At 38.1% G+C, this 23,258-nt stretch overlaps 1 protein-coding gene across 10 annotated transcripts in view; it reads left to right on the top strand.

Moving 5' to 3' along the window:
* EPC1 (enhancer of polycomb homolog 1) overlaps positions 1 to 23,258 on the top strand; it is a 68,193-nt gene that overhangs the window by 20,040 nt on the left and 24,895 nt on the right. The window lies entirely within an intron of this gene.

Raw genomic sequence — 23,258 nt, 5'->3', positions numbered from 1 at the left:
GCAGGGTTTAGGGAAGTTGGGAGTTGCTAGTGTTTTGCAGCAGTTGAAGACTTGTATTAGAAGACTTCTTCCCAATACTTACAAAAATAACAGGTATTTTGTACTATCCATTTCTTTACAAACAGATGGTGAAGTATCTATAAGAATCTGGGGGGAGGGGATGGCTTCAACTAGTGTGAGCAAGCATTTATAACTATTTTATAAATAGAATTCTAACATTGCCTTGAGTTTTGCATAAATGTAATTTTAAATGAACACGTATTTGGAGTTAAGAGCTCTCCTCTTGACTGAGTAACTTTCCCTAGAGAAAAATGCAATCAAAGAGATTTAATATTCAAGCATCAAGTTACAAGATATTTAAATGACTAATTAGTGTTTTGATGCACAAAAAGGAATCTTACTTTGTTTCCCTTTCACCTTATCATTATTCCATCCTCTTCCTACAAAGAATAAATATGGAAAATAGTGCATCTTCATTACTACAATTGGAACCTACAGTTGAGCAGCAACATTCTGTAAGTCTTGTGAACGAAAAACAAAATCGCTACATTTATCTGAGTTCTAAAATACGCAACTGATGATAAGGATATAGTAACTTAAAAGTGACAGCTAAGGACCTTAAAGTGATGTTGATTCTACTAACAAGTAAAGTATACCTTTCTGCTTAGTCATAATTTCAGTTAGTGGATTTGCTTGGAGGTAAAGACTATAGTAAAAAGCTCTTTGACACACAGACAGAGGGACTTGAAGTTATCAACTGTGTTCTGACAGTTGATTTAGCTCCCAAGTTTCTAGGGTAAACACATTGTAGCTGTTGCCAAGTCTGTTGCTAAATCTGAGAAACTAAAAACTATCAGGATACATATGCATCTCTAAAAAAGAAAAAAAACCACCACCCTTCAAAATGTAATGACACTTCTTACGCAACGCTGAACATCCCCTGCATTATCTCAAAATCCTGTTTTTGAGCAAAATGCATCCTTAGTGCTGTAATTTTGAGAACCAAACAATAGACCACTGTTAATACAGTAATACAGATTCAGCTAACAAATCCATTTTAATTCTTAACAGCCTGAATAAAGTAGTAGATGGATTGGATTTTTTTAAATCTTTCACAAAGGATAAAAAAAAAACAAAACAAACAAACAAAAAAAACCACAAAGTTGTGTGGCCTTTTGTTTTGTGTTTTCTGAGGTGTTGCTTTTGTTTTTCCTTAACTGGAAATTCAGATTCTAGACTGAAAGAACAACAGCTGGAAAAGCAGAGCAGAGGTAGCTTTAGTTATTTGGGACGAAACGCCCTGCTGAAAAGGTAAGACAGTGATGCTTTTTGAACATGTTCAGTAACTTATGTTTCAGAAAGGAAGCATGCATAGCTCTACAGACATCCTAATTTGGTGGCTTCCAAGCAAACCAAAGAAAACTACACTTGTTTTCCCTGTATTTTTCTGAAAGGGAAGGCGTTAGGACACACACTGCATCCTCATCCTCTAGATTCTCTTAGGTAAGAAATAGAAACTTAAGGGTTTTTTTGAGACTGTAGATAATTAACAAAAAAATGGTTATGGAAAGTTACTGTGTATATAACTGTGTTGACTTTTTGAAGAGTTTAAAAAATAAAGTTGTATTTGAAGCACCTCATATCAACATTTATAAGGCATATTTAAATTGTTAGGAAATGTGAACTTCCTAGCCAAAGCAGTGCCTCAACAAAGAATAGTGTGTGAGCAGAGATACTTATAATTAAATGTCCTAGTATACTTCAAAGAAATTAATTATCTAAATAGGAGAATACAGCTATGTTGATGACATACCCATAGAACTGTTACTAGCTCTTGGTAATTTTCATGGGTGTGAATTTTTTTGTTTTGTTTTCTTGAGTGAGTGTATCTTGATGTAAATGCTGGTATTACTATGGTCATACTAAGGTTTTGGATGTTACATTTCCATTTAGTCCTGTGTATATTCAAGTTTGTATAGGTTAGGTGGATATTTCTGTCATGTATACCTTTCTGAATCTTGGTGTCTCTGTCCTTGGTATTGAGGCAGGGGAAAGAACATAAAAGTGAGAAGTCCTGATGCTTTATTGTATCACTCTTAACTCCCTCTTCTGGTGATTAATCGTTGCCCTTATTTTAATTCTGGAGTAGCAGCTTTCTTGTCCTGCTAGATCTCTGCCAGACTGATGCACTATGTGGAGTTCTGTTTTTAAGGTTCAGAGTTTAAAATTTGAGCCTGCTTTCTAATTTTAGTTAGTGTTGCTAGCAGCAGGTAGAAGAATTGAGCACCCAGATTCTGAAATTATAAGCTGTACAGCTGCTCATTCAATTCTTACTATTCTCCTTTGCCTATGTGTTGTGATGTAGCCAACAGGTTGCACAAACGGTGGAATTAAGTCTGTATGTACAGTTGTCATCTGTAAATACTGTCATACTCTGTTACCTGGTGTTTGAGCAAAATGTTGACGTATTTCAGAATGTGCTTTTGATCTCTTTAAATCCATAGTTGTAGTTACCTTCCCTGCCTTGGCTTTGGGGATGTTTAAGAAAAGCTTATTTGGTAAAATTTCATTATTAGACATAGTATTTTTTTCCTAATATCAGTATGACCTGTCAGTATTTGCTAAATGCTGTGGAAGACCTGATGAAGCTAACCTAATGTTTAAAGTGTTCCAAAGTATTTGAATGAACATATTTGCTGATAGGATGTGTCTTAATTTAGCAAACCACTACTTGGTTAACTTCCCATTTACACAGTTTGGGTAGGCTCAGGGATCAGATCCTCTCCATTAAACTACCTTGAGCCCAGATACCATAGATCTCTTCCAAGCAATGCCTGCACAGAAAATACGTCTGCCTTCTCGCAAATCTACTCTGGAGGCATTGGGAGTTTACCATATCCATATTCTGTTGATGCTGAAACAGCTGGTTTTGCCTTATCGAGGAGAAAGTAAGGAATGTACAAGAGGCCCATATGTCACCATCTAAATCATGAGGAATTTAAAAGTGTATAGCAGAGGTGTAGGGAGTCAGTGTATGAATGGTCTTGAATTACATCTGTAAACTTCATAAATCTCCTTAGTCTTTTTCATTCATTACATTCTTGCCAGCTTAAGAAACTGCATTCTGTGTGTGCGTCCATACAGGTATGTATTTTCTTCTAACAACTGTGTTCGTGGCATCTAGGTACTCTTGAAATAATCACTACCTTGCGGATGCACAGTTCACTGATACTGTTTCAGGATCTTGTAGGGGCAATTAGAGTTACATGAATATAAAATCATTACAGATACTGTAACTGAATCATCAGTTTCAAGTCTGGATTATTATTTTTTTCTTTGAAATAAGGTCAGGAAACTCCCTCTAAGTTTTTGGTTTACTAATGGAAGAGAATCTGTGCTGCTGCCTTCCGCCCCCGCGCCCCCCCCCCCCCCCCCCCCCCGGTTGTAGAAGTCAAGTATAATGTTGAAACAGATGAACTGAACTCCTTTAGTGGAGCTGAAACATTGAAGGGTTTAAAGTAAAGGGAGAGAGGAGAGAGAGAGATTTTTTGCATACTCTTTGATTCAGGAGTCCCACAAACTGGAAAAATATTGCTTCCTATTCATGTCTCTCTTTTCCCACCTTTTCTGCTCACTTGTAGTAAGAGGCGTTAATTTTATATGCCACAGTGTTCTTTTTTTGTGTGTTTAATTTTAAATACACTGAACTCATAGATTATCAAACATGTATGCTCTTAGGAATCTAATTTGATAGGAGGGGAACAGAGAAATAAGGGTTTGTCGCGGTTTTGTCTCAAGTGTCTACAGATGCTTCAGTTCGGAGCTGGAGGAGATTCTTCTGTGAGCTCATATAACAGACTTAATTTACCTTTTGGTTTGGTATTGAGCTTAGTAACTTACTTCAGACATACTTGTGTGAAAAAGGTATGAAATCCTTAGCCTGAGAATTTTGAGAGAAAAAAAACCCATGACAGCTCACCACAAATATGGCCAAATTTCAAGTGTATGAAAACTCCTATACCATGTCAAAATACTCAGGTGATGAAGTGTTTTCTTTTCCCCTTCTCTCTCTGTGTCCAGCTCCTGACTGGTAATATTGGCAGTTTACTGGTTTTTTCACTTTACAATTACACCAGAGCTTTCTGTTCCGTTGTGTTTAATGTTGGAAGGTGTTCTGTGCACCTGAAAATTCGTACAAGTTAGGAGTCTATCAGATGGTGAGGAGCAGCTTCTATAGTGAGCAATTTACGCGCTGTCTCTGACTATCTAAAGAAACCGGTTAATTCTATGATACGAAACCCACCTGTACCAGCAGTGTTTTCTTTTTGAAGTCAGAGGGATGGTGGTGGCATAGACTTCTATTACAGAGTGGTGAGACTTATTTGAGGATGGAGTTTGGGGTTTTTTTTGTTGTTTCCCCCCCCCCCCATCCCAGTTTGAAATAGGAAGAAGCAAAATTTACCATGATCAGCTAGGAACAAGAAGTATAGATTATATCTGTGGGATTTGACAACTTCCTAGAAGCTAGCAGTTCTGTGTAAAAGATTAGGAATCATGATAGACGGCTGGTTTTTATATCATAGAGAAGTCAGACGCTAATTTGAAGTTGTGAGCAGGGGACTGCCATGAAAGTGGTTTGATAATGTGGTATTAGTTCTGTATATGAATGAAGGTGTACATGTCATGCTCTGAAGTAATGTTGAACATACTTAAGGTTTCAGAAAATAGAAGAGTTGGTTGATCATCAGTGCCTTTGGGTTTTTTTTTTGAGTTGATCAGCAGTCCAGGTTCTCTTGAAATGAGGGAGGATATGGATAAACAAACTCAAATTTGGAAGAATTCTAAGTCACGACTTTAACGTTCTAGGTGGAGGATGTTCTTTTTCTAGTTTGTTTATTGTCTATATGAGCTATCTGTGTAGAAGAGCAATTTAATTCCTCCTGAAAAAGCTGTTCCAGAAAACCTAATTGTAGACCAGTCTTAAGGAATTAGTTTAATGTATGCAACTCAAATTATTTTTAACCTTTTCTTGACTTCCCAGTAATTGCACAAAAATAAGGCATGTAACAGTAGTGGCTTTATGTATAGCAGAGTTAACTACAGTGAGACCAATTGTTCATGTTCAGACTTAAGATTAAAAAAAGGTTAGACTTATTTAGTACTTGTTTATTTACAGTGAGGATGGTTAACCATGGAGGAGATTAAAAATCCCTCTCAAATTATTTAAATTAAGACTGAGGGGGAAAACCCACAAATACAACTTTGTTAGCAGCATTCTTAATAGCACAAGAAGTAATACAGCTGGCAGAGTTTTGGAGTTGAAGGAGAGGAACTTATGCAAGTCGTTTTAAGGCCAGGCTTGTATGGAAAGACTTTAACCCCCTGGGAATTTTCACAGCCTGTCTTAAGGAGGAGCCCCATAAGGTTATCTTCCTGACTTTTTCAGATTTGATCTATCATATCATGGATTTCAGCAAAGGATTGGGTTTTAATTGTATGCAGTAAAATATTGATAACAATAATGGGAAAGAAGTAACCTTAATGTTTGAGAATTAGTGACACAGCTTTATTTTTCTTTTCGCTTTAATAGCTAACACCCTGTCTTTTATTCCAGTAAAACTTAGGTTGTTCACAAAAACCTGCCTAATACTGATTTGTTTCAGGTAGAAAAAAGTGCAATGTGGCAAGCACTTAAATCTGCTACTGTTTTGAGTAGACTGCTTTGCTTGTAGGTGTAATTGTGCCATAGCTATGTGATCGTATACCTCAGAAATGTATATGTAGTTATTGCAGTGTCAGTTATAAAGATTGTTCAGTGTGAGTTTTGAATGCTTGTAAGCTAATACATTTTCAAGTTTTTGTTTTAAAGGAGTGTGTGTGTGAATCTGCTGTCCTGGAACAGAATGCTATCACTCGCTGGCCTTAGGTGTATGTAATAAGTTATTTGTTCTTTTTCCACTTCATTCCCACTTTGTACTTGTAAGAGGAAAAACTAGCTTTAATAATAAGATATGCATCAAACGACTAATGCATCAGAATACAGATACACAAACACAAAAGCAGCAGCCAGTATATCCTCTTCCTGTTTAACGAGCCTGTACATACCCTGTGCTCTCTCCCTTCCACCATTGTGTATGTATTTCTGTGTATTCTACATTCAGGGACTAACCCTGTTCTGGGAGGATCTTTCTGGTTAAACAAATGTGAGGGTGAATTGCATGAATCGAGGGTAGAATAAAAGTCTGAAAATTTCCTGGTCTGTCAGTCTTTTCAAGCACAGGTAGTTTAAGTGAGAAAGGAAATGATCCTCTTAAGGTTTAAGGACCACTCTTAAAGATTTGTTTCCTTTATATTTAATCAGGAGTTTAAAAATTCATGCCTGTTGAATTGGAAGCTTTCAAGAGGGCGGTATTAGAAAGGATTGCTTTCCAACATCTGTTTACATTCATACCTTTATACCAATTTCACGACTTCAAGGTTGTTTCTTCCTAGTTGTAAATAGAAATTAATTAGAGATCTTGTAGCTTGCCTAGGAGACTTATCAAGCTTGCATTTGAGGAGAGAGATTTGTAGTAAGGGCTGCCTTAGACATACGTTTCATGCTACTTACTGTTTTACGTTACAAAGTCAAGAGCTGTAGTCCTCAAATTCTTAGCTGATTAGATGTTATACTCAAAGCATGGCTGCTAAGAAGGTGTTAGCATGGAAAGCGCAGTTCTGCATAGGCTTCTCTTTCCACGTTTTCCTTTTCCAAACTCAAGGATTTTGTGCAAGACTGTGTTGTTGTTGTGAAAGTGCGATGATTGTGTGTTAAAAGATGCGAACTTGCACCCCTTCTTCCCTTTCCAAAACAAGTTGCTTTGCTGAACTCCATTGATCTGTAATGAGTCTCACCCAAAATACCTTTCATAAGTATGAAAACACTTTATATAACTTTTTTTCCTTCTCCTTACTCTTCTGTCTGTGCCATTATCGTTCCTGAGTTACTCTGTCTACACAGTACATAACATTTTTCTTCCAAGTGTTTCCCTTGATTTAATTATTTGAAATGTCCCGTTTACTTGTGTTTCTAAATTCTCTTAGTTTAGTTCCCCTTTTTAAGTTTCTTTAAACACAAGTGATAGAATTGTATTCCTGGTTTCCCCTGTGCCTTTATGTTTTTGCTTAAGAAATGCAGCTTTTAACCGTGTAATAAATCTGCTCCCCCCATCCTCAGTTACGTATGATGTATATTCAGCAGGACATGTCCTATGTGCCTTTTTGATATTTGATTTTTCTTTCCACTTAAACACAAGAAAAAATTCTGAAGAGAGGCAGAAAATAGGAACTGACTTCAGGAAGAAGATTTTATAGTATCGTGGTCTGACTTGTATCTCAGTTACTGAATTGTAAATATTATATCTCAGGAAAAAAAGCAGAATTTAAAACAGTGTGGTTTTATTGAAAAGCTTAGAAGTAAGGCTACAGGTAGGAGCCAACTTGAGTTTGAGCCCTGCAGAATTTTTGTTTTGTACAGTTACTGGAATCCTTTAAGCAGGTTGCTTAGATAAAACTGTTGGATCCTTCAGCTGCTTATGGATAAATTTAGGCACTCTCTTCTGTTTCTCAATGATTTATTTATTTTTTTTTTTAATTTCGTATGTTTGCCCGGCATGATGATCTTGTTTGCCCATCTCTTGCTATTTATCTTCTGTTTTGTTAGAAGAAAGTTATGATTGATATTATAGTGTATTAGCTCTGCTTCCTCATGAAGATGCTGTGGTCTTAAAGTAGGTCAGGTACTGTATGAGACTGTTGAAATGTTAGAAATAAAGATAGTTTAATACAGTCCATCTGGGCATCTAATTTATTTCGTCAGGTCAGAACTTCAAGTCAATAGGAAATACTTCATTTTCTTGCTGTTTGTGTGAGGAGGACAAATTTAAACTACCAAAACTGAAGCAAAACGGCTTCCCTTTTCTTTGTCAGTAACGTAAGATTTCTTCAGTGAGAAAAAAGTATGTGTGGGGAATTAGTGAAATATGCATATTTACAGAGTACCTCTTTCTTTTTTTAGACAGCTTTTTTATGCTTACTAGAGCTGTAGGATGAGTGATTAACAGAACATTGTTGCGTGTTCATTCTGTCAGCCTCTGAGGTGTGGTGTCTTGAAAGGATGTTCAGAAATTTGCTTAGTGGTAGTTAAATACTGAAAACTAATTTGACATATCTTGGGCTGGAACAGAAAGCACTGAGGTGTCTTGATGATCTTCAGGGCTTTGTTGGAGGACGTCGTTGCAGATAATGCATTAACCCTTATGGCTGGTCTGGGTTTCCATAGCACCTGTATTTTTAGTGCAGAAAGACCTTGAGCTGGTAGATAGTAGTTGTTAAATGTTGGGTTTGGGAGCTTTGGCTAGCTTTTAGTAGTTGGGGCATGGGCTGCAGAATGTCCTAGAAATAAAGGCAAAACTTAAGCATTCATAGAATCTGGAGAAGCTGGTGAGGGAAGAGAAGCTCTGAAGTGCTCCTAGTAAGTTCACAGGGCTCCTAATGAGTTCATGTTATTGAGGAAAAAGTGCACCATAAACTAACCTACTAGCTACAATTTTATAGGTGTTAACATCACGGGTGTGTTGTGGGACTAGTCCAGTCAGAAGGTAACAAACAGTTCTGTCATTGTATGGTGGGGTAGTATGAAGTTCCAAAGCCATCCAGGAGCAATAGGAAAAAGGTACGTGGATATTCCCATTGGTAAATGAGAGCCTATCAAAAAACCAGACCTGTAAAACCAAGCCCTCAATTGGTTCATTATTGATTCATTTCAGCAGGTAAAGAAGGTTCCTATGCATGATTTAGAAACCTCATTATTTTTAAATGTTATATCCAGTGGTTGACTTAACTCTGTAATTTGAAAAATTAGTGAGGTATCTGACATTTTATTTTGGCTTGTATTAAATTGTAACTTCCCTGGTATAATTTTCTGGGAAAATTTTTTTGACTGTTCTCCAGTGTTAGTCTTCTCATGAATATCATTGTCCTGTGTCTCAGCAGTGTAGGTTTGACCCTTTACTTGACCTGTGCTTAAGAGAACTCTGGATAAGAAGCACTTTTTTTTTACTTGATAGAAAAGGGGAAGATTTAGTAATAAATTTGCTGGAGAGAGTCTCTTATTCCAGACTCTTTTGCACTGTGGTCAGGAGTGTATGTAGAGTTCACTTCTATGTTTATACTGGATATTTGTCTTGTTTTTGTGGTTTATTCCCATGGTTCACAGAGAGAGTGAGTGTTGCATATGTGTGTTAGGCTGTGGTGTAATTTCTCTTCAGATGGTTGTAGAGCTAAATGCAAGTGGAGAAGTTTACTCTGGATTGTTTCAATACTTTGCTCTTTAACACATGCTAAATATGAATTGTGCATTCACATTACTTGAGAATGCTAGACAGTATTGCTGCGGATTTGAAGGAAGCCAGACTGCCATTTCAGCAAATGGCACTGTCTGTACAGGTGGAATTGGAATTTGAGGTCCTAAGCCAGCTTTTGGCAGTAGTATCACTTCCAGGGATAGAGAGAACATCATCTTGCTTTGGCTTACAGTTACTGAACTGACTCCACTAGATGAAATCTGTCATAATACTGAATAGATGGAGGAAGTAGGAATACATTGTCTTGTGGATCACTAACAGTGCTTCGTAGGGTTTAACTTACCAATCAGGAAAGGAATAAAACACCTCCTTAAGAAAAAGCCATGCAATACCAGGTATTTGAGGGCTTCAGGTAGATAGTTGTCAGAACAAGTGTGCTATCAGAAAAATCCAAAGATGTTTGCATTTTGAAATTTGAAATTGAAATTTGAAAAACCTTTTTAGTTTCCTCAAGCTGCTATTCTAAAAAGCTCTGAAGTATTAGGCTGTTTCCTTTAGGTTTATCAACATAGTATTACCAAAACATGGAAAGAAAAGTCTTCAAGACTATCTCTGCAACATTGGGACATCAGTGTGGTCCCCAGTACCACAGAAACTTCTTTGTGATAGCAAACTGTGACAAGCATTTTGTCATCCCTTAAAATGTGTTGTTAACAAGAAATTCTAAGTTTATTGCTAGTTTTTCTCACCTTCCATTGTAATGTTGTTTTTGCTTTCTATTGATGAGTTACTGTTTGGTCCTTTGTTCTCAGCATGGGGAAAAAACGCAGTTTTATAGAATGATCAAACCATTTAATGTGGCAAGCAGTATGAAACTGAGGTTGTAAGTGGTAATTCAAAAGCATAGTATGTTAGGCAGCTCTGAATTTTGTTCTCTTAAGAATATATGCAGTGTCAAGCTGAAGTTTTTCCAGATACAATGTGCTAAATCTTTTATATATACACTCATTTAATGGCAATAAAGCTAAAATAGTCCTTGCACAGAAGGGACATGATGAATTAATGCAAAGTACGAAATCTTGCTTTGCAGTCTCTGGTAGTTTATATGGCACTAGGTGGTGAGAGGGAGAGGTGGGATGTCTAAAGTGATGTTTCCTGAAGTCCTATAGATGGGTTTCTCTGCTGATGTGTGGGCTATGCTCTTGGACTCAGTATTTGAGAAAGGCACAAAGCAGTCTCTAAAATGTCTACTATACTTCAGTAGGTTAATATATATATTATATAGGCACATGAAATCATGGATATTCACACCACTGTAACTTTATTCCCCTGGAGCCAGGAATTGCCTATTATGAATCAGTAACAGCTGCACATGTCATGGAAGAATAGGCAGCTCCATGTTGTGACCAGCAAGATAGGGCTCAGCTGCTCTGCCTATGAGAGGTGGAGGAAATAACATGTATCTATTCCTTTGGAGATCCAGTGTCCTTTATGCTGTGGGTAGAGGCTTTTACTAATGCAATAGACTAAAACAGTGAAGGCTGAAGACCTAAGGAATGATGAAGAGGTGTGGAGGTTTTGTGTTGGATTTTTTGTTTTTTTGTTTGTTGTTGTTGGTTTTGGCTTTTTTTTTCTTTAATAAATGAAGGTCATAAACTGACTTGAATGCTAAGTAATGACAATGTGGCCTGAACTAACTGATGCTGTCTCCTTCTAAATCACATTCAGTAGTCCTATTTTGTCCCAGCCAGACACTTTAACTCTCACTGTGTGTGCAGAGAGAGTAACAGTAACAATGCATTGAGCTTAAAAGCAGTAAGGAAATGTTCGTCCTTACCATAAGCCTTTACCACTGCTGTTCTTCCTTTCCTCCCCTCCTCCATATGACTACTTCACTGTCTTAACCTTAGTTGTTCAGTGTTTATACCAGCCTTAAAACCAAGTTTGATCATAACTGCATGTGAAAGGTCATGAATTCAAAATGCTAGTCTGTCTTGTGTTTTTAAAGGCAATCTAAATAAACATAGAGATTACAAGACACCAAGAATAGCTGACCTATAAAGAGTAATGATTTGGTGCTTGACTCATAGTGCATGTAGCACTTTGTCATTCAAATCATGTTTTTATTGATCAGGAAACTTCAAGTTGGTGTTTTGTCTAAGCCTTTCAGCCTAAAACAGGCCTCTGCTCTAGGTAGCTTTTTTGTGCATTCCAGTGTAGCAGTGTTCATTCTAAGCCAAGAAAAATGTCTAAACACTTATATTTGCAAACTGAAGACTGACATCTGCAGCAGGAAATACATAGATAAGCTCATTACAGTGGGGTAATCTTTGGAAAATCTATTTGAAGTTATTCATTATTGCACCTGTCACTGTCACTATTGAAGAAGGACTTTTCTACCTTTTGTGGCATCAGATCTGAAATTCTGATGTGTTTTGTGTTGTGAATACAGAAGCTGAGGCAGTTTAGTTGAAAAGCATTGGTAGGTTTTGCTTGCATTTTTTTCATGAACGTATTTTGACAAAATTTAGTTGATGAGAGCAGTTCCGTACTAATTGCTAAGTAGGTTTCTTCTTTACTAGATGCCTTAAGCAGTATAACTCTAAAGTATGCCTCTTCTAGCGTTTGTACTTGGGTGGTGGTGGTGGTGTGAGGTTTACTTTTAGTTTTCTCAAATGTCTTGGCAGCTGTCCCGATACCTTGCTGTCTTCGTACATGAAAAAGCTTCTCGTAGTAAGGGTTACAAAAGGCAGTGGGCAACGAGTGGTGTTTTCTGGTGGTGTGTGCTTGCTTGCTTGGTGTTTTGTGGTTCTGTTACAACAAAAGTTGTAATTTGGAGGAATATGAGATGGGAACTTTGATACCATTGACACTTGACAGTCGTTCAAGGGCAAGGTTAGGTATACTTTTTGCCAGCCTGTGCATATTTGTACAGCTCACATTTCTGCTCATCACTATATGACAGTTTATTTCCATTGTGTGTTACACAGAGGAATAAAGTACTTAAAATGCAGATAGTGTGGAGTCTGCAGAAGTGTGCCTGTTTAACAGACTAGCTTTTAGTCATTACTGAGATTCACCATGTGCTTTTTCTATTGATTTCATTTCTTCCCTGTAGCACTGAAGTGGGTAATGCTAACAAGTGTGTTTTGTTTGTTTATTTTTAAAATCAGAAATAAGCTTGATAGTTAAAGGTGGTGCTCTGGAAGCTTCTTCAGTTTGAATTTTTTTAACTGAACTGTTGTATATGAGCTTTTTATATGGCATGCACATGTGACTTCTTAAAACGTGCCCGGATTGTTTAGGTTGTTATGGCAAACTTCTTTTTGGTTGTCTGACGTGAGATGCTGAGCCTTAACTTGTGAATGAACAAATTTGCGCAAACATTGACACTGTTTTCTTGATTATGGTTTTGCTGTCCCCATGTAACTTGAATACTGCATGATGTTCCATGTAAATATTGGTCAGTTCTATTACTATTTAAATGTGAATGACTGAGGTAATGAAACTGTACTTTACAGAATAGCTAAACCTGACAAGAATGAAGCAACCTTATGGGAAGGTACAGCTGGTTTAGTTTTGTGTGTTACAGACCCTGTGTAAACCCCTGGTTTGCTCATTGATTGATCTTTTCTTCTTATTATTTTTTATTCATTTGCCTTTTTCACCCCAATCAAAAATAAAGTTGGATATGTGTTGGGTATCTCTCAAGCATCTTTATTAACATTAGAGTTGCATAGCGCACACTGGACTGAAAAGCTCATAGAAGAAAAAATCATCAGACTACTAAACACAAAGACTAAGGTTATGTGGCTTGCACTCCCAGCTTCAGATACCCTATGGCTCAGGGAGAGAACAGCTGTGGAAGTATGGCTGTGGTTTCTGTGCTGGTTTTGGTAGGGGTGCCCATGGGCCTCTTCTTGAGATAGTGTTAGGCAAAGTGGCACTCTGTTAAAATCCACACTTGTCTTGCAGTTAGTTTCCAAAAATGTTTCTGCATTCTTTGGAGAGTTAGGTTACTAGTAATGCCTAATATCTAGGTTAGCCCAGTCAGCCAGTTTGGACATTTATTTAAAGTCCTTGGGTAGTTGTGCAGTTAGGTTTTTAGAGATCTGACCTTCAAAATCCAGCTGTAAGTTTTAGATTCTTACAGAAAATTCTGAGGGGAAAACTAGTGGCTCTAGATTCTGTTTTTAACAAAACAATCAAAATCCTGTTCTTAGACTTCCCCCCCCCCCCCTTCAGAATCTTTGAGCCTATGTAATCTGGAAAGCTGTCTGCAGTTTGTGCAGTCTGGCCTGTGGAAGAGAATGCTTTTAAACTTTCAGTAGGCTGATACTGAGGAGACGGAGGTGCTTCTCAGACTGTATGTTATGGCTTTATTCCCTTGCCTGGTGTTTTTCTCTGCCTTACCTGTTGTGATTCTGTACTGCTGCTGAGTTGAATAATGACTCCAGACTGAGATATGCCTTAACTGCAAAGGAAAAGGGGTTGGTTTAATGGGGATCGTTTGAAAACCTGGTCTGAGGAACAGCTTCTGTGGAAGGAGCGGTATATTTATTTTTTTCCATAGTTGACATATACTACACTTCTTTCAAAGTTTTCTAAGACTTCACCTGGCTCAGTTGACTTCTTTTTAAGTCCTGGTACCTATGTAAATGTAGATTTGGAACTTACTTTTAACCTGGCCTAGTACTGTGTGTAGTATTCTGCTATGATATGTAACTGGAATAGTTGAGGCACCCCATGTATATTGAAATATATATGGAAAAAATACCCAGTGTATCTGCATATTAATATTGTTCAGAAGAGTAATGAAACAGTAGGAACTTGTTTCCTGCAAAGTTGGGCTATCATGTTCTTTGTTATTGAGATGACACTGCTTTTTTTTTTTTTTTGTCAGTGCTCAGTACTGTTAACAGTAGTATCAACTCCCTTTAAGAAGAATGTTGGAATGGAAATGTGCAGCTTTTGCCATCCGAAGTTGAGTTGTTACACAGTATTGCTGGGGCACAGTAATGTTTAAGCATGCAGCAAGATATTGTTGCATATATCTTTTAACTTGGGAACTTCATGCAGTTTTATTTTGAGTCAGCTGATTAAATGATCTTGAAGTTCCACTTCCTATTTTCCCCATACAAGGGGAAAATGATTTTGCTGTAAAGATTTATTCATGATCTCCTAAATGGCTTCGTAGCTGAAACCTCTGGTAAGGAAAGATTAAATTCTAAGGGCTGCTCTCATTCTATGTAGACTGCATCCTGAAAGCTGTATTATTGTATCACATCTTAATTAATTTTGTTACAGTCAGATTTCAGTGTGGAGGTCATGCCCTGGACTACCGAAGTAATGGGTTAAAGGCATGTTAATGTGTTCTTTAGAATGCTTTATTTAGGGGCAATTGGTTTAGTTATTAAACTATACTGTTTAGTATAGATCACTGAAATAGTTTTGATGCACTGCAGGCTCACAAATCACAGCGTTACAGCAGGCCATTTTAAGGAAGGGGGGGCACTTTGACAGGTTTGCAGTTAAGTCTGGGATCTTGTGAAATGTGGCTGTGTGGCAAAGTCACAAGAGATGGGCTGATCTGATTTAACTGTTGGTATTGAAGAGACAATTCCAGTGTTTTCCTAGAGCTTGCCATGGTCTGCACCACCTGCCTGTGAACTGGATTAGCTCACAGCAAAAGACTTGTTTAACTCCTCCCCTCTGTGGGTTACAGGGCTACATAGGCTGAGTAGTTCCATGAAAGACGAAGTGATTACATGGGGAAAAGATGGGAATATTTTATGGCCATTACCAATGTTTAGGAGGTGGGATAGCCTCTTCTGCTGATATTGAGCTGTTAGCAGTTCCTGAAGAAAATACTTCCAACTGTGGTTCTGAATGCATGTAGTGCAGTGACGATTTGGCAAGCAGCCGATAGGTAGTCTGAACAGGACCTGTGCCTGGGAAGGCTGAAGTGTTAAATTCTGTTTGTGAATGATACTGCATAATTACTGCATGTGTTAAATACTAGAGCTTTCCTGATTCCCAGGGTTCCTAGGTTGCATGCATTATACTTTTTAACATGTTTTGAGCCAGTCTCATTCATTTCTTCATCTCTGCCTGTTTTCCACAGTAATTGAAAATATGAAACTAACTTCTTTTCAGTCTTATGGTAACAGGACAACAAATCACTCTCCATTTCTTCTAGCATTTTTGTTGATCTCTAGTACTAATGTTGTTAGACTTCTGGGTCAAATGCCCTGTGTGTCCTCTGCCTCCCTGCCACCATTCACTGAACAAGCACAGCAGGCAAAAATTTCCCAGAAGGTGTAAGTAGTTTGCTGCTGAAGTCCATGACTATGGAAGCAAGGTATTTCCATGAAAAGGGCAGACTCCATGCATACTCTTAGAACTGTCTCATTTGAACATGGGGAAAGCATTTTAATATGATGCTTACGATGGTGTGGCTGACCTAATTTCTAACCAGTGTTCCACATAAAAAGGCTAATAATTAGCCAGGTTTCTTGATAGTCTGTTAATTACAAAAACATGTATTTTTAAAAGTAAATTGGATCACATTTTCACTGAGCAATTGCTATTTAATCCTATGCAGCTATTTTAAGTCTGCATTTGTAGCGGAGATCTAATTATTATAGTAATTACTGTGGGATCCTGCTTTTAATTGACTACTCATGAGACTGACATCAGTTGATTAACAGAAGCAATCTCCATATTTTTCTCCATGTTTGGAATATGAAGGGACAGTTTCAGGCACTTTTTGTTATTAAACAAAAAAAGAATTTACTGCATAGAATGATTCATGGCATTGAGAGATCTTGCAACTTCATAAGGGAAGATCTACAGCGATGTGACTTGGGTGAATCTTCAGGCAGCTTAAATTGATGTGAGAAGGTGTTTACCCTGTGTCTGTTCATACTAGTAATCATAATAGAAAGATGGCTTACAGTTGCTTGTGGGCCAGATGGGGGGTGGGGGAAGTGATCTACTGTCTTCCTTGGGACCCATCACAGTGGGAGAGCAAGGAGCAACATAATGCTGCTTTGTTGACCCATCACTTGTATCCTATTTTGATCATGTGTGCTTGTTCTGACCAAATTTAAACTATTGCTGACATGTTATATGATGTTCATGTACTTGAGATCAAGAGGATAGATGCTGCATTTATGCTTACCAACATAACTGTTACCTTGCCATTATCAAGGGTCAGATCTATAAGCTGATACTCAGGAGCCAGGCTTTGCAGTTTCAGAGGTAAGGATCAGTGTAACTCAGGTCTGACCGTGTGCCAGAATACATGTTGAAGACTTCCGTGCTCTATCAGATTGCCCTCATCAGTATGATTTCAGTCAGATTTGGAGCTCTTCATCAGCAGTTGTTTGGAAACAGATACTGTGACAAACTTGTCAGAACATCTTTGCTGTTTTGCATGTAGTTACGTGTGACTAGATACTCATGTGAGGTAGTACAAGGAAGAGTGTGTGGTATGTTATGAGTGCTTCTGTACTGAGTTGCGATGCCTGCTTTGCAGGAATAATTGAGTGGTTTTGCTTTCAGTCATACTAGAAGCTACTAGAGTCACTTTCTGCCCTAAAGATAAGAAAAATAGAAAGGAAATCCGAAGCTCTGAATTTTACAAAGTTTACATTGATCTAAAATGGGTACTACTACGTTCTGGCTAAGTGTTCTGTACCTTTGCTTGGAGCATTGCTGGTGCCTGTCCCTGGTTGAGCCCTTTCTATTGCAGCAGTAGATAATTACACCACCACACACACACCCAAGAGTCCCACATAAAACATACTTGTGATGCCTGAACTTGTTCTAGTGAGGAGGAAAGAATAATGTGAGGAAGGGGGGGTGGGAGGTGGCATAAACCCCCCCCCAACAAACAAAACCTTAATTTTTTTGCATGTAATTCTATGAGATCACTCTCCATGATCCTCCTAATTTTGGTTATAAATTGTGTCTGATTAGTAAGTTGCAGGACATCTAGGATCTGGTAACAGGAGGAGAAGGTGAAGAAAATGAGCCAGTTCGGTTATTCTATTACTTTGTCTCCTTTGTGCATGGATTTATTGGATTGAATCTATGGACAAAGTTCATTTAGAGTAGATTGACAATCACTCTTCCAAAAGAGGCCATCTTCCCTCATCATGCAGGTTACAGAGACTATCGTATGGCTGAGAGACAAGTTAAATATCCCATAGCTCACTGAACCAAGGGAAGGGGGGGGGGGGGCTGGGGAGTGATTTGCATGCAATAGGTCATAGAAGTTCTTCACTAGTCCCTACCATATGTTACAGGGCGGGCTAGTCTGAATGGTCTTGATGTGCAGTGGGGTCTCCTCGCAACTTTGCTGTGTTGGCTTTTACTGTCCTTTCACCAGTAAATGTTGCTGTAGTGAGATAATCTAGGTGTAGGAACAATATTGTCCCTGTGAATTTAGCAGCCAAAAATCTTTACATTATAACCTGGTATCAGGTTGCTCTTGCACCAGTTTATAATCTCTGGATGACGTAATTAAACTTATGATTTTTCCAGGTCCTAATGTTTTCTTATTTCATCTTAGAGTAATGTGCTTGTGCTGAAGATGAGTTACAGTTTTGTTGGATTCTTCTTGTATGCTTAGGTTTTTCCCGAAAAAGTTTTGGATCACAAGTTGCTGGAAGGTAAAATGTGTATGAAAAAAAGACAGGTCTGTAAGTTTGTATGTCCTTGATCCTGTCTCAGCTTTGAGCTGTTTTAACGTAACTGTTGTGAGCCTAATACTTTGAGACAAATACCTGTTGAAGCTGGTAACGTTTTTAGTTCTTGTACCCTAAACTTACAGTGTGAGCTGTGAGATGGTAACTTTGGAAAGCACTTAGGCAAGGGAGAGAGGATTTACCCCAGTCATGCTGATGTAAATTAGCAGGTCGGCAGAGACCAGTAGATGGGCAGTGTGGTTTGACATGTTCCCGATAATGACAGAATCAATTGTAGTGTCCTTTTGTATAGTTTTTGTATTTCAGAAGCAGACGCATGATTATGATGTACACAGACTTGAACTCACTCCTGTGTCCTTTTTATAAATACTAATATTTTTAAAAAATCTTTCTACTTGCTGTGTGTGGCTTCCTCTACCACCCTATCTTTGACTTCCCTCAACAAAGAGCACGCCCTTCCTTAGGGTAGGCTCTTGACAATTTGGAGACTTTCTACTCTGCTCTACCCTCTGGACTTAAGAGTTGGCTGTTTTCGCCATTTCCGTAAGCGGATGTGTCTTAAATTATTACTTCTTTTAAGAGCTGTGGAATAATTTGGAGAAATTAATTGAAGAAACATGCAGTCAAGTTACAAAACAGTGGATTGTGTGTCTTGTTCTTAAGACGATGCACTCATTGCTACTGCAGTAACATTATTTTCAGTTTACTTTCTAAAATAGTAATGTGCAGTCTGAACCTTGGGTTTGTTCACCTTTAATGACAGGGTTATGTTGCATAGTCTTTTAATGCCTTGTGTTGTGGTTAGCCTACTTTGAATATAGTTTCCAAGGTGTGTTGCAAAGTAAGTATTTCACCAAAGGAATGTTTGTGCTCAGTGCCACTTTTCTTTGAGAAAATTTAACTAACTTGGAATTAGTCATGTTGCCAGAAACTTACTGAGCATTACCAAAATGTGAAAGAAGGCAAATACTGCTTGCTTTCAGTTGCTATACTCCTGCTTGTTTCTGCTTGTAGGCAAGAGTGCCTGCTAATACTGAGGTTGAACCACAATTGTAGTATCCTTTCTCTTGTGTTCTGATTATTGTAGTTCAGCTTTTTTTTTTAATGTGGTGTGCTAGAAATGCAACAAGTATGCAAGTGCTAAACTTGTTTTGAAGAGTTGCACCCATGTCCTTGCATTATTGTTTGAGAGAGGTCCTGTTGGTTGCCAAAAGCAGAGCTGAACAGAAGTTCAGATTCCTTCGGGCTGCATTGAGAGCTGCTCTGCTGTATTCCTGCTTTCCCTAGTGCCTGAATTACTGCCAACTTGCTTTAGATTATTTTTTGAGTCTTTGATGTTTTGGAACAGGCATGGCAATATGGATGCGAGGGATAAACCTAGTGTCTTAAAATTAATGGAAAGGAAGACTAAAGAATAAAGAATGGTGTAAATACATGATTTTGCTTAGGAAATGTAAGTATATCATGCCTTGTTATATTCTGGATAGTCAGAAGAAGGATTGTTGTTTTGGTGGGCTTTTCCTGTAGACAGTCTAATTAAAGGGAAATTTATAAAGGAGGAAAGTGGCTGTCGAGCTCATGGTTTTTTAAACAACTAGCAGGGTAATCTGGTAAGCATGGGCATCTTAACTGTCTGCCTACTTTCCTGGACAGGAATATAGTGGGATGGATAAGGTGCAGTTCATGTTACTGGCTGAAAGCTGCAAAAAGTGAAGCTGCTTGTTTACTCAGGCAGCCTCTGTCTCAGAGCTGAGTGCTCCTACTGCATCCATTCGACTCTGGGATTGTCTGGCCACGTGATGAGCCAGTGTAGGAAGCCAGTCTGATGGAAAATGAACTTTCAGGAGGAAAGGCAAGCAGGTTTTTAGGTTTTGAATGAGCTCTTTGAATAGCTTTTAACACAAATCTGGATAAGCATTGGTACTACGTAGAGGGAATGAAGTTTACAGAACAGTAGCACCATTCTGAAAGTACTGCATCAAATGAGCATCACAGCACAACCAGCTCCAAAGTTGTATTTCTGATAGCTTTTTATGTCGGGTAGAGAAAGCAACTGAAGAGGGAAGCTTTTCTGGATAGAAGCCTAACTAATAGGTTGAAAATATTTAAATATAACAGTGGAAGGCAGTTTCAGTGAGAATAAACTACCTTCTATAAGTAAGTCTTGTGAAACAGTCAGTGTATGAAAGATAAAAGGGAAGCAAGTTGAGAGAGAGGGGGAAGAAATGGCAAAGTCTTACTTGGTAGATTGGGCTGAGTTTTTGTAAGACAACTGCAGCTATTCCAAGTGTATTTTCAATAAGGATGCCTTAACACAGAAATCTGAATGCACTCAAAGTGGAATCTGATGAATAGGAACAAATAATATGCGAACAATTATTACTTACATGGAACTCCTGGAAAGAAGGAGGAAGATGAGATCATTCTAGCAATGAATGTATGGAATAAGATGAGAATATCCTGTAAATATTTGTAGTAAGAGGAAACCTTGGTTGTATTTGGTACTGAGATGTTGGAATGTTACCTGCCATAGCTTTTCATGAGTCTTAATCTTGCCCTTGGCATTCATTTCAAAAAGACTTTTTCATTTAATGATGCAGCTAAGCCAGTTTAATGGCTGGCTGCTACCAAAGGGAATTGTCTTTCTTCCTCCCTTTCCCCACTGCCTCCCTGCCCGCCCCACAGTTCAGGAAGCTACTTTGTCAGAAGGCTAATTGTTTCTAATTGTCTTCACGGGAAATAACTGGAGAGAGATGGCTTTCTGTGGATTTAGTTTCCTAAGCTGTCACAGTAGGTTCAGTCTGGCATTAGGCAGTAGTAATACGGAGAATGACAGCAAGGGGCACAAGAGCGCACCTTGTGGTGGTAGCTAACTGTTAAATGAGTTTCCTTCTAACATGGCAAATTACAGCTTTTGAGCTTGACTAACCCACCTAAAATTTGTGAAAGGAATTTAAAGAAACAGTCTGAAATAATTTCACTGCTAATTGATAACTTCTGAGGGGCAGATGATGTTCCAGAGGAGAAGGGGAAAAGGTATGGCAACCATGCATCTTAAAAAAAAAAAAAAAAAACAAAAAACAAAACCTCAACCACCAAACCACCACCAGAAAACAAACAACAAAACCCAACATAAAACCTAAAAAATCCCAAACCAAAACCCTGTAACAGCCTGTTGAAAAATTGGGAACTAGAGGGCAACAAATGAGCCGTCTTAACAGCAGTTCATGGAGGAATATGGATAATGTAAATTATTTGGCCCCAGTAATCACCTGGAAGATACTAATCTCTTTGTGAACAACTAATAGTGAGTTTTTCAAGAACAAACCCTGGTTGATCCAGTCTAATTTCTATAGCAAGGCAAGGGACCTAGTGGATAGTTGCATCATGACTTTTTTAAAAGGCTTTTTAGTACTGCTCAGTTATGCAATGAGTGGAAACAGTGTTATAGAAACTATTGTATAGTGGAAATGTCTCTGATTGGAAAACCGTATCTGGAAATGGATGAATAGTCAAAGTGAAAAAGACTTCTTAAATTTCTAAAGAGGTCTGTCATTAAATACCTATTGGTATTTTCAGGAGTGACTTGGACTGTACAGCGTTGACATATTAAATCAAGATAACATGAATGGCAGCCAGCATGTTTGATTAGGATTTGGAATTCAAAATCGTTCTGACAAACTGAGGAAACCACTGCATTTTCAAATGGAAAGCTACTGTTTGAGTGGTGTCACGTTTGGGTGGGAGTAATCAGCTGTGCAATCACAGTGGGGAATGACTGCTGTAAGGTGTAGTAGGTTAGTTAACATGCTCTCATGCTAAAAATGAGTGCTTCTGGGGTTACCAGTCACACTTGTTTGTAGGAGACAGAGATGTGCTGAGCCACCAGCTGAGATGTTGAAGCTGGGGACAAAGTCACTATTGCTGATTCGTCCAAACAAGTGAGAACTTGGTGCATGAGGGTGTAAAGGGGAGGTGCTAATTTTACTTAGTGGAGTGTCTCTTGGTATGAGTTGAAATGGATAGGAAGAGCAGATTAGTTTATGTGTTTCAGTGAAGGAACTTTTATCCAGTGGCTTTCATAATACGTGTGTTATTTTTTTGTAATTTGGGTGAAAGTCAGGCAAAACAATGATTTGTGCTTCTGTTTCAAGAATATTGTTAAGATTTCTTTAAATACTTGTTACTGAAGTCTGTTAGGAAATAAGTAGACTACTGCTACTAACTAACAGTACCCGTTTCTGTATCAAATGGATCAGAGAAATTGAAATCTTAATTCAGTGTCTAACCGCCTTTTCTTCCCTGAAGCAAAGCAGTTTTTTGTGTTTAAAAACACAAGTTGGGATAAATGCACCAGGGATCCTTCATATGATTAAGAACAGTAAACCTTTTCTGTTGTTCAGAATCCATTGACTATTAGTATGTATTTGACATGGAGTCCTACTGTACTGTATGAAAACAAAGCTTAATTCCCTGTTCTGCAAGAGTTGTAGCTGTTGTGCCAAAATCCTGAAGAATTATTACTGTTTACACAAATCTGAGGTGTCTGGCAGCAGTGCTTCACAGAGAGGTAAAAAAGAAATTATTTTGTACCATACCCAAGAAAGAATTTTAGCTGCCGCACCTCCTAGGTGATGTATGTGCCTGCACTTACCAAAGGTTAGAGGATCAGAATCAGTCCAATGGGTTTTACTTGCAACTGTACAGTATGTCTTATTCTCAGAATTAGTCTCTTTTTGTGAAGAAACTTTTTAACGAGATAGATCTGAAAAAATGTTTGTAGCTTGTTTGAAGGTAAAGATGGGCTAAAATCCTGAGAATCCTTGAAGCAGAATTATACCTTGGAACAGGTTTTACTGTAAAGCTGCACTATACAAGTCACAATAAAGCCTATTTTATAATTATCTTGATTTTTTAAATTATTTTTATTTGAAGTTTAGACAGATGATATTGATTTTATTTATTGTGCTGAAGAGGGATAAGTTTAAGCCAAACAGGCAAAGATGTAATAAGGTCATAATGATGAACACCGGTATGTTTTTATTTCAATATTAAAACAGATTATCCCTGCCACCTTTTTGCTGCAGTTTCTATTTTTGAGTTTTCCAGTAGTCTGGTTTCCAGCATCTCACTGATAGCTTACTGACACAGCTGATGCAGCACTGGCTTACTGAGCACCTAGGAAGGAAGAGTGTAGGAA

Source organism: Falco naumanni, chromosome 4 (genome assembly GCF_017639655.2).
Source record: "Falco naumanni isolate bFalNau1 chromosome 4, bFalNau1.pat, whole genome shotgun sequence".
NCBI classification, from domain to species: Eukaryota; Metazoa; Chordata; class Aves; order Falconiformes; family Falconidae; genus Falco; species Falco naumanni.
Note: the sequence above shows the minus strand (reverse complement) of the source record. Positions and strands in the feature narration are given on the sequence as shown.